A 17741-nucleotide genomic window follows, 5' to 3' on the forward strand; every position below is an offset into this window, starting at 1 on the left:
GAAGAATCTGGTGCCCCAGAAAGAATTCACAGGCTCTGCTCCTGCAGCTCATGTTGTTACGTCGGAGTGATAGTCCTCACCTGCCACTGCTCGGGACCCAGTGCACACCCCCCTCTCCGTCGCCCCCTGACTCAGGCCTCGCCTCTCTCTACCACCCCTGTGGGTAGGACGGACCTCAGAGACCATCTCCTCAGGAAGTGGACACGCAGAGGGTCAGGTGACAGCTGAGGTCACTCAGCCGGATGGTGTACAGCCAGGATCCCCAAAGTCCTCCAGCTCCTGGCCTCTCCCCGGGCGAGGGGGAGTGCTCAGCCCAACCCATCCAGCCTCCCAACTGCCAGCCTGGGGCCCTCAGCCAAATTCTACCTAAAAAAGCATTTGGCTTCTGGGGCTGAGATCACCCCTCCCTGAGGGGAGGAGTAGGGGAGGAGCGGGCCACGGGTTCTCCTGGCCCAGTATCAAGACATCCCCGAGACGGGACCTGTGATAGCGGTGACACCTGCCAGCCTGACTGTGTTAGGCTCTCTGTGACACATCCCACATGAGCACCTCCTGAGCTCACCTGTTCCTCAGAACAACCCCATAAAGTGGTTACTGTTATCCCTCCTGCTCCTCCACCCCTGCCCCCATTTTAAAGATAAAGACACCGAGGTTTTTTAGAACCAAGGCTGATGCAAGTTTTTAATAAAACCCAGTACCTATCCTTTATAAAGACTCTTTTTACAAATGGAAAGATGCTTCTTTAAAATAATAAAGTGTATTTATTTCCAGCCAAGAGCTTTCAGGATACTTAATAGTGAAGCACTAAAGCACTTTAGAGGGCTTAGTGGGTCTGCTTCTTAGTGTTCTAAGACCAAGAAGTCCTTGCCTTGAGCTTAACTAATGGGATCAGAAAACAAAGGGCAGCAAGCATGGTTGCTATTATCCGACACCGTCTAGATGTTCTGGGAAGTGCAATGAGACATTTATCATTAATAGCAGGCAATACAGCTCCTATCCAGAATATCCAAACACTGAGAAGTCAACTCGAAAGATACTAAGATAGAAGGTTTCTCTAAAGTGACCAGATTCAAAGCAAAGCAGCGGTACTCTACACTTAGACAACACAATGACAAAAATCACCCTAAGTGACAGGTACTGGGTTGGCCCTTATATGGAACCAAATTTCCCCAGGCCTCACCTGAATCACCATGGTAGTCAGAACCCAGATTTTGCTGGCTTTACTCACTCTACCAATGCAGGCCTTTGGCCTCCTACGAAGCTTCATCCAGTGACCTCTGGGAGTGTCTGAAGGTGGGTCTGAGGTGAGGTAGTGAGGTCACCCCATCATTATCCCTGTCTCTGGGGCCCTGGCACTGACTCCTGGTGCTGGGAAGCTGAGGCCCCGGAGTCCTCAGGGGCCGAAGGGCTCTGGGCTCCAGGCGAATGGGGGAAAGGCACACTTCCAGGGTGACCAACCATGTCTCAGCTCCCCCAAGACCCTCCCAGTTTTAACACTGAAAGTCCTGCATCCGGGGAAACCCCCAGTCCCAGGCAAACCAGGCTGATTAGTCACCTTAAATTTCCTTCACACACACACACACACACACACACACACACACACACACACACACACACACACACACGATGTGTCACATTGTCTCCTAGGCCCTAAAGCCACACTCTCTGTGCCCTGCATCTCCCAGAGTTCATATCTGGGCAAAGAACCCTTCCAACCTCAGTCCACAGAGTTTCTCTTGGGTATTCAGCTCATGCCCACCCTGGGCAGAAGGGAGAGACCCCAGAGCCCTGTGGCTTACCCCCTTCTCCCTCACACAGTACATGTGTTCCTTCCTTCTCCTTCCACCATTCTGCCACAGCTTAGGCTAAACCTGAGTTCACACTACACAGAAACATCCCCATCTAAATCTCCCCGAAGCCCTGTGAGGTTGGCATTATCATCCTCACACCTTTGGAAAGGAAATGGAGGCTCAGAGAGGTTAAGTAACTTGTCCCAGGTCACACAGATAGCACATGGCACAACCAGGTTTCAAGCCGTGCCCTGTCTGACACCAAAGGCCAACTTGTCCCTCCTGTACAAGAGCTTCCACGAAAATAAAGCCTGCTAATAACAGGTTACGTACGGGAAACTGAGGAGCCAAACATCCTTGATGCTTGAGAAGCAGAAAGTGAAATATGATATTCCCCAGAGTAACTGGGGGCTGCTCCATTCCCAGGATAAATGTGAGGCTAAATGCAAAGCGGCACTCTGGTTACCAAAAGTATTTGGGGCTTTTTAAATGTCAGCCACAATGATCATGAATCACTCTTCTTAAAGCTTTTAATCCAAAGTAATTCTCCTTGTCCCCTGCCTCCTCTCCTGATTCACCAAGCTGCTTCTGCTGGCCTGAATCACCCTCCGGCGTTGTGGGTCTAACCACCCCCACCCGATCCCCCCGGTTCCAAAGGGAAAATTGTCATTCTCTTCTCTGGAAAATTGTGTCCTATGTGTCCCTGAGCCTGTTTGCAGGGGAAAGAAGACTCTGGAGGGGGAAGATTCTGGCCTAAATAGCTGTGCAGCTGGAAAAAGTCAAGGTAACAGGCCGGGCCTCATCATAACCAGGGTTCCAGATTCATCCCTTCATGTGCAGACTCTACAGAGCATCCGGCACGTGTAGGCACTGGGTTGCATACCGAGGATACAGTGATGACAAAAGAGCCTCCGCCCCCACAGAGCTCATAATCTGGGGCAGGACGCAGGCATCACTCAACTCCACAGGAGTATAATTACTAGCTCATGAGTGTTGTGACATACAAGGAGTTCTGAGTGTATATCACGGTAGGAAATGACTTAACCTTGGACAGAGGAGAGTAAGCACCAGGAAGTTTTCCCTGAGCTGAAACATGAGTGGAGAGCTGCTTCTCTTGCCTGGCACGCATTTGCCCTCCTTAGAACCGTACCGAATTTTCCTCTGGGAAACCGGTCACCCCTAGTATCAGCTCAAATTTTTTGGGTAGAACATTTAGCAGGTGCCACTTCCCTGACCACAGACATTGATTTAGAGATAGGCACATGGGCCAATCCAGAGTTAATGAGTATTGGTGTTATTGGTTGAGCCCCCTTGATCAAGACATACCTGAAGTCAGGACTATGCTGGGACTTTTCAGCTTTAATAGCCAATGACTTCTGCTTTTTGCTTAATTTAAGTCTCTTTGGGTCCGGTTTTTGGTGTCTTGCAACCAAGTGTCTTACCTGGACTAGGAAGATGAGTCAGAAGTAATGAGATAAAAAATATAGGAAGGAACATTCCAGGCAAAAGTAAGAGAAAGCACAGGGTACAAAGGCCCTGAAATGAGAGGAAGAATCAGGGTATATTCAGGAACCGAGTCCCTTCTAGGCTTCTGGCCACTATGCTAATGCTAAAGCTCTTTCTTTTTAAAGATTTTTTTTTCTTTTTTTTTCTGACAGAGAGAGAGACAGTAAGAAAGCGAACACAAGCAGGGGGAGTGGGAGAGGGAGAAGCAGGCTTCCCGCGGAGCAGGGAGCCTGATGCGGGGCTCGATCCCAGGACCCTGGGGTCATGACCTGAGCCGAAGGCAGACGCTTAACGACTGAGCCACCCAGGCGCCCCCTAAAGCTCTCTTATAATAATTTTCCTTTAAGCCTTCACACCAGTGCTCCGGGATAGTTGTGTTATCACTCCTATCTTACAAATGAGTAAACTCAAGCCCACACAGGGAAGGTGACTTGCCTACTGTCACAGAAAAAGGACATAAACCCAAGCCTCCCTGACTCTGAAATCCATGCTATGGATCCACAACGACCTTGGCCCTTTCCCTCTGTCCTACTCCCAACCGTGAGCAGCTGGTTTCAAGCTGGGTTCAGCCAGTGGAGGTGCTGAGGCCATCAGAAGGCAGGGGGAAGGGCAAAGCTGCTCTGGCTCAGGCAGCAGTGGTGGGGGTGGGGGTGGGGGTGGGGGTGGGGGTAGGGGTGAGGGGGCAGCAGTTCCAGCAGCTCAGCAATGAGGCGGGTGGGCTCCTGGGGCAGCTTCCCGCCCCCGGGGAACACCCGTGTCATGTCTTTGCTCCTCCAGGCCTCCCAACACCTTTGTAACCAATTCCCTCCTTTAAAACTGCTCTGCCTGAAAATCTCCAGCGGCTTCCCGGTGCCAGGCTGGCCGCTGATTGACAGTCACCGACAGGAGGGGCTGTTAGGACCTGCCTCCATTGTTCCCGGGCTCCTGCCAGGGTGGTTCGCTGGGGCCAATGAGGAGCAGAGAGGGAGCGGTGGGGGATCTGACCTTGGCTTCCGTCTGCCCCACGGCGCCACAGCAGAGCCTCCTTAGGGTTCCGCCAGGGTGGCAGCCGACAAACTTCAAGGGCCCAGGTAAGCTCTCGAGAATTCCGTCTCCTACCCGCCTCGGACGTAAGGCCGTAAGGTCGGTGTCGTCTCTTTTCAAAGAAGGAAAGCACGTCTGGGCAGCGGGGGAGTTGTCCAAGGTCACACCGTGGGTGTGGCGCAGTCAGGACCCCCCAGGCTGCTGCTGTCTCTGCCACTCCACCCATTTGCCAAGCCCTTCATACAGAGATTGAGATCAGAGCCGAACAGTCCTTGTTTCTAAGAAATGTTTCCATTTCCCACTTGCCTACAGCTTCCCTGAGTTGAAGGGGAGTCGGGGATTGGATGAAGATGAGCCTAGATAACAGTCCATGTAGCCTCCCCGATCTACATCTACGTGCGTGCCTGGGGACCCAGCAGAATACAGAGTCCGACTAGGGGCAGGACTGTCTTCCCCAGCACATAATCAGCATGCTTGGCTGGCTTCTGTGGGCCCCGTTCAAACAGGCCCCTCTTCCTTCTGAAGTGTGAAAGCTTGCCGGTGCCCACATGAAGGCAACAAAGAGCACAGTGAATCCTGATTTCTGACCGACCTTCAGTAGGAGACCAGACCTCTGCAAATTCAGTGTTCTCCTGGCCCACGGGGGCAACTTCAGAGAGTCTTCTGGCGGCTGGCCATCCGAGGGCCAGAGCCTGGGGATCTCTGCTGGGGTTAACCCAATGTCAGAGGTCAGCAGGGCATCGCAGGAAAGGAGCAAGGAGAGGGATCCCGTCCCTCCACAGAGACTAAGGCACAAAGCTTGCTGGAGAAGCAACCAGAACCAGAGTCGTACCATTACAGCAAAGCATTTTTCTTTGTGTTTTCAACCAGCCATGACTATTTAGACATATAAAAACTAGGCTTTCTCTCTCCCCTCACAGTGCTTGTTCTTGAACCCTGGAAGACCAGGTCAGAATTGTGAGGTGCCTCCAGCCCAGGAGCCCACCTTTCCCTCTCCCCTAAACCAGGCTGATGGTCTAGGCTTCCTCTCTGATATCAGACAAGGGCTTTGGTTGCAAGTCACGGAGTCCAACTCTGGCTACCCTAAGCCAAAAAAAGAACTTTGGGGAAGGGATATCGGGATGCTTTGGGCTCTAAGTAGTATACTAATGATAGGACTTCTTATCTCACATAACAAGAAGTCAGGCTACAGGTGGTTCGAGGATTGGTTTAGCAGCCCAGTGAGGTCCTTGTGGTACCAGCTTCCAAGATGGCCCCCGTGATCCCCACCTTCTGAAAGCCACATCCTTGGTAGTCCCTCAACATTAAGTAGGGTTGGCCTGGGTAACCACTAGGATACTGCAGAAATGACAGCAGGGGACTTCAAGGCTAGACCATACAAGTCATTGTGGCTTCCACCTTGTCCTCACTCTCCATCACCCACTCGGGACAAAGCCAACTGCCATGTGGAGAAAATATTCAAAGAGCTCTAGGGAGAGGCCCCTTCTAGAGGGCGCTGAGGCCTCTTGCCAAAGGCTTGTGCATGAGCCATACTGGACATGGATCCACCAGCCCCCATCAGGCCTTCAAAGGGATACAGCCATGACCCACAGCTTAACTGCAAGCTCGAGAGAGAACCTGGCCGGAACACCAGCTTAGCCACCCCAAAATCGATGTTGGACTGAGTGTTTGCTCCCTACCTCACCACATCCATGAAGTAGACTTCATGATTTCCCCAAGCTGCACAAGAGGAAACTGAGGCACAGACAGGACGCGGCCAAGATGAGAGACAACAAAGCCCTGTCTTTAAGAATTAGGCTGGGAAAGCCCGCCCAGCTCCACTAACCTGCATGTGCCTCAGAAACTCCCTGTTCTATGCCACCTGCCCTGGGTGCCTGGGCCCCCGTCAGTCCTCCAGTACCGGGTTCTGCTAGCAGCTTCCAAATCACCCAAGAGTGGGCCAGAAGGGGAATCCCGACTCCCAGGTTCCCTAAATCTGCATCTGCACATAACCTTGCCCATGCCCTCCTCCCTGGCCTGGCAACCCACCTCCGAGTCTCATCTACAGACCCAGACGGTTCCTGGGCTGCACAGGTGCACCCAAAGGCCATATTTCCAGGAACAGGGATGCTTTGTTAGGAACAAAGTCACCCGGGGCATGACGCAAGAGCCCCGGGAGTAGGTAGCTTCCCAAGGTGGCCCCGGAGGAGTCCCTGTAGCAGCAAGTCCCATGCACAGCTATTGCCAGCAACACCATCTGGGGCCAGGTTTCTCCTGGGGGGTTAGGCTTATGCAACTTTTTCTAGGATTTAATGTCCTTTCTCTTTGTGGGCTCTATGTTCACTATTATGTCTGCGTCCGAATGGATTTTGTGCGGTTTACCTGTAAGTGGGCAAGAAGCGGCTAAACGACTGGGAGGGGGAGGGGCAGAGCAGGACAGTGGGGCAGGTGGCCACCGTTCCCTTAAGAACACTTGGCTTCCAAATTGCTTCCTAGGAAGGGAATCATTTTATCAAGGGAAACAAGAGCAGGAACCACTGAAGCCTTCGGTGAGGTGGGAGGCAGAAACTCCCCCAGACTCCCGGGTCGGGGGGCGGGCAGTCCCAGAGGCACCTCTGTGGAAGGGGTAGAACATTTTCAGGCTGAACCCCACGTGGCCACCCGCATGACGGGCAGCACACCAGAGCTGGTTTCCAGCGCCCCCCCCCTGCCCCGTGCCCCGTGCCCGGCATCCATCAAGGCTCTCGTCCTATTGCTATACCATCTGGATTAAGTGGCAGAAAACCCTGCATAACAGAAGTTTTAACAACACAGACGTTTGTTTTTCTCTCCAGTAAACGAAGCTAAGTGGGAATAATCCGTGACCCCGGCTCAGGTGATTCCGACTCAGGACAATTTGAGTCAGCCGGAGTCAAGGGGTCAGCACCGTCCCCCCAGGCCAGTCCTGAGGGACCCTCAGCCTGCAGCTGCACCTCGCGGGGCCAAGCTGGCTGGCCTCACACTCACGTGCTAGCCAGGAGGAGGGACGAAGGGAGGAGGAATGTGGGGTGACGAACTCTCCTGGTTTACCCAGGACTGAGGGACTTGCCGGGATGTGGGAATTTCAGGGCTAAAATCAGGAGCGTCTCAGGCAAACCAGGAGAAGTTGGTCACCCTAGAAGAAGGGCATGGACCCTCCCTTAAGGACACTTTTTGGAAGTCATGCAACACGTCTCTTTCATCATATCGGCAAAAACTTAGTCACATGGCCACGTCTAGCTGCAAGGGAGGCCAGGAAATGTTGATTTTTATTCTGGAGGCCATATGTTTAGTTAATCGCTCATTATAGCAAAAGAGGAGGAAGCAGTTATTGGGATGAACAAGCAGTCCCTGCTGGTTGCCCTCTCTCATCCGAACCCGTTCCTGCCCCCGGAGCATTTCCTGCTTCTGCTGCACCTCACACACGCAGGCTTTTCGCTCAGCCGTGACCTTTATTTTTCTGCTTGGCTGAAGTTGAAATTTCCCTCCAGCCATGCAACTTCCAACTCTCCTGGGTATCTCCACCCAGGCTGTCCTAAGTCCAGAACGGGAGGCTTCCATGGATTGCTTCCACGCAAACAGCTCCCTTAACCACCCAACCAAACTGCAATCCCCGCGGGACGCCAGACTTCCTCACTGAGGAGATTCAAAGGCAAGGAAGTCTCAAGGCTTGTGGGCAGTGCAAAGAGGGCAACAACAACCTTCCCTATCCTCCCCACCACGCCCCTTCTCTCTCCTTCCCTTCCCTTTCCTTCCTCCCCCATCAGACACCAGGCACCAATGGACACGGTTCCCGTGTCCAGGAGCTTACAGTCTAGCCTAGGGGCCAGACAGTTAAACGATCCCGCACACCAGATATGGCAAGGACCAGGAAAGGAAATCAGGGTGCTATGGGAGGCCTGGAACAGATTCCCAGTCCAGACTCGGGGATTCGGAGGGCTTCCTAGAGCTGTGTCCTGAGGGATGAGTAGGAGTTGGGTCCTGAGGGATGAGTAGGAGTTGGGTCCTGAGGGATGAGTAGGAGTTGGGTCCTGAGGGATGAGTAGGAGTTGGGTCCTGAGGGATGAGTAGAATGAGCCAGGTGAGAGAAGGGAGTGTTGGAGTATATGGAGCCGACTGCAGAAGAGCCACAGGCAGGAGAGAAGGTGACTCCTTCAAGGGCCTGGGAGCAGCTCCGTGGGGTTGGAGCTGGGACAGGGGAGGGGATGGTGCCGGGAAGTGGCTAGAGATGAAACGAGGAGTATCCTCAGGGGCCAGGTCACAACCACCCTCATGAGCTGGGATGAAGAGCTGGCCCTTTGCCTAAAAGCACCAACTGGGTCATCTGCTTCTTAACTACCCCGTTGTCCTTACCCAGGCTGGCTGGTATCCAGGGTGGTGTTGGGCGGGCCCCACCATCAACTGGCCTGGCATTTAGCGGCTGAGAGAGATGAGGGTACAGCTGGGCCCCTGGGAAGGTGTCCGGCCTGGCCACGCCCGAGCTGAAGATGAGCTAGCCTGCTCACTGCTACGCTGTGTGGTGCCGGGCCCTCTGTCCCAGCCCATGCCACATGCCCACCGTTGGGTACACACCCTCTCCCCCGCTTCCCGAACTAGGTCCCTGTTTCCCCACCTCCCTCTGGTCAGGAAATGCTCTGCTGGCCCATTCCAGCAGCACCTCAGGCTGGAGGATTGGGGTGGCGCCAGCCAGGGGAACACAACTGGTGGGTACCCACTCCTGGATGGAGGGCACATATAACCCCAGACTCTGGGTCACACGGAGCATCCCGTGCTGGTAGCTGCTTGCTTGCTGGCAGGCATGGGAGGGAGCCGTGTGGTTAGGGGCTGCCTGAGGGCTTGCAAAGCTATAGTGGTTTGGCCTATTTCTTTATTTTCTCTAATTCAATTGAAATCTGACTCCAGGCCACTATCCCACTGAGCTAGCAAGAAATTCAATCTCAGGCATATCACTGAGCTTCCCTCCCCGCAACCTCAGTGTTTTGTCAAGGTCCCAGAGTCTTAGTACCAGAGCCTGGGGGTGGCCCCTCTGGTCACGCCAGTGACTGCAGGGCTCTCCAGCCTCCCCGGACTCGTGCCCCTCAGGCTCTAGGGCTCGGGCTGATTTGGAGCAGCCTTTGGGGTGTAGGAATTGTCGGGGAGAGGTGTGAGCCCCCTGTCTCAGGTCCACCCTCCCTGAGTGTACCCGGCAGGCACTGCCTTCCAAGGCCTCGTCACCTCCCGGACCCTGCCTAGAATGCGGCGTGGAACCTATCCCCACCCTTCCCCTTTCCCTTCTGCGGTGAAAACCTCTCCCTCTCCCTCCTTGCTCTTCTCAAAGGCCCACCCTTTCTTCCTTCTTCCGGATTATGTCACAGAGTCTCCATAACGGGTCAAGTTTATTGCAAAAGGCAAAAAGAGCCACCGACTTCCAGAAGCTTCAGTGCCCTGACCACTAAGATACTCAAGGCAAGGAAATATCAAAGGACTGGCTCTCTGCTTGAAAGAGCCAGGTTGGGGGGGAGGGGGGGGAGAAATGCAAAGCAAATGAGCACCATTAAATATTTAAATCATCTTGCCCCCACTGCGTGATGAAGAATATGGCTCTTGATGTGACAGACACTGCTGTTGTCCATCTCCCGCATTCCTGGCTCCCTCCCCTGCTGACCTTACCTGGGTTGAGCTCCCCTCCGCCAACATCTCCTGGCAATGGACCCCCCCCCCCCCCCCCCCCAGGCTGCTGCTGTGTCAGTCAGGTCTCATTATGTTGTGCGGCTCTAAGAGACAAACTCAGAATCTTAGTGACTGACAACCACTGAGGTTAATCTCCCACCCACAGCCTAAGTCAGCTTGGGGGTTGCTCTGTTCCATGTGTCTTCTTCACCCTGGGGTCCAGGCTGAAAGCAAAGCCCCTCTCTGACTCCTGCCGTTCTCTACGGAGGCAGGCTGGCTCAGCGGTTCAGAGCATGGCCTCGCACTCACATAGGCCCAGGAGGAAATCCCAGCATCGTCAGTGTTAACACCTACAACACCTCTGTGAGTTAAGAGGGGATCGTGTTCTCATTTTACAAATGAGAAATGCAAAGCTCAGAGGGGTTGATTAACTCGCCCAAGGTCACACAGGGTTGTGAAGAAATGGAGCTGGAACTCAAGCACGGATCCGTCTGGCTCCAAAGCCCTCACTCTCCCTTCGCTCTGCCATTCTCTCCCTACTAAGTAGACTGGGGGTCTGCCCGTGAAGTGTGGTGGACTGAGCTCAGGCATTCAGCACCATTTTCTCTCAAAACCCCACTAAGAGGACAGTAGAAAAATAAAATATTTATCAACTGAGAAGGACAAAGAGAATGAGAGCAGCAAGGACAGAGAGAAGAGATGCCAACAAAGGTTTGGGAGATGAGGAGCAGAAGGAGGGGGCCCAGCCAAGGCCAAGAAAGCCCAGCACTGAGGAACCAAAAGCACCTGCTACTGCAGAGGATGGGGCGGAGGTGGGACTGGAAACAGGAGGCTAGATTGAAAACCTAGACCCCAGGCCTCTTCACCACCCCCGCCTCCCAGAGCCAGGTGGCTGCCCCTCCCCCCACCCCAGGAAGGTGCACTTTATTCTGAGACTGAATCCGGGAAACAGGCAAGTGGAGGAGAAAAGGCACTCTGTGTGTGTGTGTGTGTGTGTGTGTGTGTGTGTGTGTATATATATATATATATATATTTGCATTTATTCTATACAGAAATTTACTCCCAGGCCATAAGTTTTTGTTTCTTCCGTTTCTTCTGGGAGATCTTTTCCTTCGGTGCAACCTCCTCTTCTGGAACAGGAACAATCTGCTCTTTCTCAGTAAGGATCTTCTCCATGTGCCAGCGAAAGCTCACATGTGGGTGAATTGGACCATGAGCCCTGTAAATTCTATGCCACCTCTTGGGAGCTTTGTTCTCCTGGATGTGTCCCATGACCAGAGAATCTACATCTAAACCCTTACGTTCAGCATGACTCTCTGCATTTTTAAGCGTGTGCAAAAAAAATTCAGCACTCTTTTGGGGCAACCGACCCTGTGTCCAGCCCCACTGTTTGGCCTGGGCACGCCTACCGGCTCCACCATCGGAGCGACAGAATGGCACACAGGCTTCTGGAAAGTGACATCCTTCAGATAACCGGGTGGTTTTTCGGATCTGCATATCCTTGATGGCCTGGGCAGTTCCACATGTGTTCTTAAAGTGAACCTCTTGATTTGCATGATTTTGTAGGGTTTTCTGGGTGAAGCAAATAGTGAACCATTTTCAGAGGTCACCTCAGGCCGCTTAGGGGAAGAGCGAGGCACTGTATTTTAACAGAAGGATTCAGCGGGAGTTTATACACTGAATGTTGAGAACTGCCTCCTCCTACTTTGTGCTATTTTATTCCCAGGATTCTCCCCGCCCTGTGTGTACCCCTCAGGCAGGAAACTGGACCGTTCCTCTCTAGAGAAACGTACTACCTCCCCTATCCGCCAAAAAGAGATCTCTCAGTACTGCTCTTTGGGTGTTCCCAAATGTAAGACTCCATAGTCAGACCCCACCCCCCAGCCTCATCCCTCAAAGCCCCCAGCAAACTCTTCACACCCCAGCAACTCTTCAGAGCCTCTTTGTTATGAACGCAAGAAAAACAAAGGATCACTGGATATCTGAGCAAAGCACCCAATATGGAAGACAGAAGTAAAAACAAAACATAACAGAAGAGCAGAGGGTCCAGAGACAAGGCAGGTGGGCAGAGAAAAATGCCTGAGAACCATTAACATCCTTGCAGACAGAGGCAATGATATTACATCCCTGAAACAAAAAGAAGTTAAAGACAAAGACAATCTAATCATAAGGAAAAAGCTTTTAAATTTAAATTATGGTGCGGAGAAAAAAGTTGATAGAGCAATTAGAAGATAAGCGTAAAGGACAATTTCCAGAAAGAAAAAAAAAAAATAACAAACCCACAAAGAAGAAAGGTAAGGAAAGTAGAAGGTAAACCCAGAGGGTCCAACATTCGAATAATAGTTCCAGAAAGAGAGAAGAGGAAATGACCCAAGAAAGGTTCTAAAACTTCTCAGAGCTCCATGACATGAAATTGCAGATTGAAAGTCCCACCTAATTCCCAGCACAATGAATGAAAAAAACAAAAACCATCCATTATGACATTAGAACACCAAGGATGAAGAAATTATCTAAAAGCTTCCAGAAAGGAAAAAGTAGTCCAGGAATGAGTGGTCAAGAATCAGAATGAATGGCATCAGATTTCTGAGCGCCAACACTGAGAGCCAGAATGCAGATGGATAGTCTTCAAAACGGTAAGAGAAAATGATTTCCAAACATAAATTCTATTCCCTGACAAACTAGCAACCCAGGGTAATGACAGAATAGAGACATTTTCAGATATGCAATACTTCAGAAAATTTTATCTCTGGTCTATGCTCTCTCTTCCAAAGGGGTCAACCAAGAAAGAGAAAGACAAGGAATCCAAAAGTAGTGGATCCACACAGGAGAAAGGTTCAGGGAAACCCAGGGGGGCTCCAGGAGGAATGTCTCCAGGAAAAACGTGAATCAGACATAGCATCTGAGCCTTTGACCCTACAGAAACTAGGTCTCTAGGTTTGGGATTTTAAAAAAATAATAATATTCTTCAAAAATTTGGGGAGAATTAATGATAGTTACAAAGAAAACGAAGCAATAAAGAGGAGGCAAACATGGTATTATATGAATTTGCGAATGCATGTATTCTTCCCAATCTAACCTTTCTGGCACTGACCCGCACCCAGCATATGACAGAGTGTTGTGGCTTAGTCGGAGCCTTGTTTCTCAGCGCTGCATAAATAATAGTGCATTCAAGCTTCCGTCTTAGTTTTGAAGAATTAGAGGAACCTCCAGAAGGACAAAAGGTGTGCAAGGAAGGAGTGTGATTATGGTGTGCCTTGTGAGTGAGTGAGCCAGACGGACAGCTGTGAAGAGGTGGGCAAGCAGTCACGGAATACGGCTTTTACCAAAAACTTTGATATTGCCGTGTTGGGAGGATGGAGGAAGGAGAAGTAAGGCATGCATAAGAGAGCTGACACTTCATCTTCCATGATGGGGAGTAAAAAGACAACTAAAAGCAATAATTCAAAAAAAATAGCAATATGACTACATTATTTAGAATTATGTAGGAAAATAGCAGAAGAAGCAACTGAGGGAGTTTGAAGGGGAGAATTTGGGGTTGGGAACGTGGGGCAGGGGGATTCCTGGGATTGTTTTCTCTTACTGTTGTCATTGTTATAAACCTCATGGTACTGTTTGACTTTTAAAATCCTGTATATGGAGAACATTGATTGGAATGGAAGGAAAAAGGAAGGGAGGGACGGAGGCAGTGAATCAGGGAACCCCCTGGATCCCAGCCCTTGATCAGGAGGGTTGGGGGCGATGCCTGTTCCCGACGTCCGATGTGACGGGCAAGGGAGCAATCCGGAAGGGGGTCCCATTACGGGGAGAGGACATCCTCTCCCATCCTGCGGTGGCCTGGTGGACCCAGCCCGGACGATTTGGTTTCCAGGTCCTACCCTCCTCAGAGGCACTGCCCTCCTCAAAAGAAGGAGGCTCCCAGCAGCAGCTACACCCAGACCCTCCTGGGTCTCCGCTCTCTGCAGCCTTGGAGCCCAGGATCCCTGGCCCGGCGTTGGTCCTCCGCAGTCTCGCTGAGCCAGCGGACCCAGTCTGTCAGCGGGCCCTGGCCGAGAAGGAGCAGCCTTCGCACCTGCCCCACCTGGTGGAGGAAGGGAGATTGCAGCCCGAAGAGGTCAGGATTTTTGCCGCGGCTTCCCTCGTGGGAAGAACCACTACTCTGCTACTTGGTGAATACAAGACAGTCCTCAATTTTATCTTCCTCTTACTTCAAATGCTCCATGACCAGACACCTTTGGTCCCTGCCCTGGAGCTGTTCCACTTGTCCATTGCTGTGTCACAAGCCATCCTAAACCTAGTTGCGTCAGACTGCCACCATCTACTAGGCTGCAGGATTCAGTGTGCCAGGAATTTGGACGTGGTACCATAGAGCTGACTTGTCTCTGTTCCATGATATCTGAAGCCTCAGCTGGGAAGACTCATATGGCTGGGGACTGGAACCAGCTGGAGGCTTCTTCATGCATATCAAGCATTTTGGCTGGGATGACTTGAAGGCGGGGGACTGTTGACTCGGTGTCTCCATGCTGCCCCTCCATGTGGCTTGGGCTTCCTCAGAATAGCGAGACTTCTTACGTGGTGGCTCAGGGTGTCAAGAGTGAGTATTCCAGTGAACAAGGCCAAAACTACCTCGCCTTTTGTGACCCAGCGTGATGGACTGGAATGTCTGTGTCCTCCCAAAGTTCATGTGTTGAAATCTTTATTCCCAATGTGGTGGTATTTAGTAGTGGAGCCTTTGGGAGGTGATTACGTTTAAAGATTTTATTTATTTATTTTGAGAGAGAGAGAGAGAGAGAGAGAGAGAGAGAGAGAGAGAACGGGTAGGGGGAGGGGCAGAGGGAGAGAGAGAGAATCCCAAGCAGACACAGAGCCCAACCTGGGGCTTGATCTCATGACCTGAGCCAAAATCAAGAGTCAGGTGCTCAACCGACTGAACCACCCCGATGCTTCTGGGAGGTAATTAGGTTTAGATGAGGTCATGAGAGTGGCACCCCCATGATGGTATTGGTGCCCTTATAAGGAGACAAAGAGAGACCAGAGCCATGTGAGGACACAGCCAGAAGGCAGCCATCTGCCAACCGGGAAGAGGGCTCTCACCAGACACAAATCTGCCAGCACTTGACCTTGGACTTCCCAGCTCCAGAACTGTGAAATCAATGTTTGTCATTTAAGCCACCCAGTCTGTGGTGTTCTGTGATAGCAGCCCGAGTTGACTGGGACACCCGGCCTCAGATGGCCCATAGCGCTGTTTCCATCAGACTCTGTTGGTCTGAGTGGTCACGAGCCTGTCTGAGAAAAGAGACAGGGGACACATGCTGGCCTCTGGATGGGAGCAGCGTTACAGAATTTGGAGCCATCTTTTAAAACTACCACAAACACCCAATACTATTTGTCAGAATCAGAAAGATTTACTTTAAAGTACTTTAAAGTACTTTACACATATATCTGTTCACTGGGTAGATGAGTGAGGAAGCCAATGTATTATGATGGTTAAGAGTCTAAGATTAAGGGGTCCCTGGGTGGCTCCGTTGGTTGAGGATCTGACTCTTGATTTGATTTTGGCTCGGGTCATGATCTCAGGGTCGTGAGATCGAGCCCCACACGGGGCTCTGCACTGGGCATGGAGCCTGCTTAGGATTCTCTCTCTCCCTCTCCTTCTGCCTCCAACCCCCCCACATTGCATGCCTCTCTCAAAAAAAAAAAAAAGAAAAGAAAGAGTCTAAGATTAAAATCGAAGAGCACCGAGTTCAAACCCCGACTCAGCCACTGAGCTGTGTGTCCGGGAACAAGACAGTTCACCTTTCTACATTTCAGTTCCCTCACTGGCAAAATGAGGATAATAATACCTACCTTAGAGGGTTGGGGTATGGCTTTTTGTTTTTTCTTGAAGATTACACAGGACAGTAGATGTGAAGAACTTGGGCCACAGTAGGCATTCAGAAAATGGTAGTCTCTTTTCCCTAAATTATTTCAGAAGCTAAATTTCCATTATTTTTATTATCTCGGACTTGCTAAGGTGTGGTGCCATGGCACATCTTTACAGATATATGGAAAGAATAGCTGCCTCTCTTCAGGGGACAACACCTCCATTCTTTGGGGGAACCAGTCATCCCCCTTGCTGCCAACCAACATGTCCAAATGGGAGTGGCCATCTTCTGCCTCCCGGTCACAGTGATGGCTCAAGGAGCTGACAAAAGAGCCGGACTGGAGTAATCACATCCCGCCTTCCGCCTTCATGACCGTCCTGGAGAAGGGCACATGCCCCAGAGGATCAATCACACTCTTGGCGATTTTGCCCCTCTCTCGTCAACTAGCTGTTAGGGACACGAGCTACCACATGAATCCAGGATTTCCTGACAGCCACGATCCCAGCCTTATGGAGAAACCAATTCAAAGGAAGAAGGTCACCATGCAGGAAGATACCATGAGAAGCAGGTGCGAGAGGTACACACAGAGTCCTGGTGCAACGAGGTCCCGGGGCCCGGTGCCCACAGCTGTCCACCTGCACCTCTCTGGTGACAGAGCCCATCCCTTCCTGTGATTTGTTTTCTGTCATCTGCAACCACAAGAATTCTGAGTCACCGACTGCTCTGATCCAGACATTGTTTTATTAGGAAGGTTAATTGTCTATAAACTCCAGTACTTTCACTACTCCAAGGAAACAAGGTCATGACTCTGACACACCTCGCAATTGACCCAAGTGTGGAGAGCTGCCTGCCGACTTGAGCTTCCTGAAAGCTCACTGCAGCTTCTGTCCTTGAACACGATGAGGCACTGAGCAAAGAAGGTCTTCGGGAGGCGGGCCACCTCCTTTTCCATACCTGTCGTCAGGCTTTCTCACCTCGAGGTTCTGTCCTAACGAGATGACCCTGGGCCCAGCCTGCAGCTCAGCCACACTGGGCCAAGGCTGCTGCCCGCCCCCCACTCCAGGCTCAGACAAAGAAGATTTGAGGGGAATGAGACACACATGCCCTCAGGGCACTGCCCGAGAAACGATCCCTTGAAAGCCGTGTGCTCCGATACAGTTCATTTCTCCTCTAATTGAGGCGTTGGCTTTGGGGGGAAAAAATAGTTTGGTTAGAATATAAACAAACGATGTCTCTAAAAGTAGAAAAGAATCTTATTCAGAAGCTAAGTTGCAGGAGATAAAAGCGATCTTTAGTTTATAAAGTGAGTTTCCCATCCCGTCCCTAAATGACTTTTCTTTTTTTCATGGAAAGAAAAACAGAAGCGGGTTCCTTGGGGAAAACCGTGTCCTTGGTCAGTTGGAGCCGAACAGACAGGAGCGGCCCCGATGGAGGACCCCCCCACCTCACCAAGCTCACTTCGGGGGGCTGAGGGCGGGCAGTCCGCGCACGCCACTGTTTCCTGACAGCCGGGAGAGCTTTTGACATTCTGTGCGCCAGTCCGGCGAGCAGCCGTGACCTGGGGTTATTCCCTGTCTCACTTACAGATGAGAAACCAGTGCCATCTCGAAAAGATAAGAAAGGAGTCTGTGCGGAGAGACAGCAGAGAGAGAGCAACAGAAACCCGTAGAAGGATGTGAGGTCTGTTCCATAGTCCTCATGAGATGACCTCTTCCTTGCTCTTTTACGCTGTGAATATAATTTGCAATGCGTGGCGTGTGAGGGGAGAGCTGGTTGGAGACTGGGGAGGAAGGCCCTTCTTCTAGCTCCATCTTGCTGTTCTTCAAGAGGAGGGGACCAAGATCCATCTGCGCAGAGGCTGCATTATGGGTTGGGCCACCTTTACTAGTGGGCCAGGTCATTGTACTCGAACACA

Source organism: Callorhinus ursinus, unplaced genomic scaffold (genome assembly GCF_003265705.2).
Source record: "Callorhinus ursinus isolate GAN/ISIS: 27379988/994484 unplaced genomic scaffold, GSC_fseal_2.0 scaffold45, whole genome shotgun sequence".
Lineage (NCBI taxonomy): Eukaryota > Metazoa > Chordata > Mammalia > Carnivora > Otariidae > Callorhinus > Callorhinus ursinus.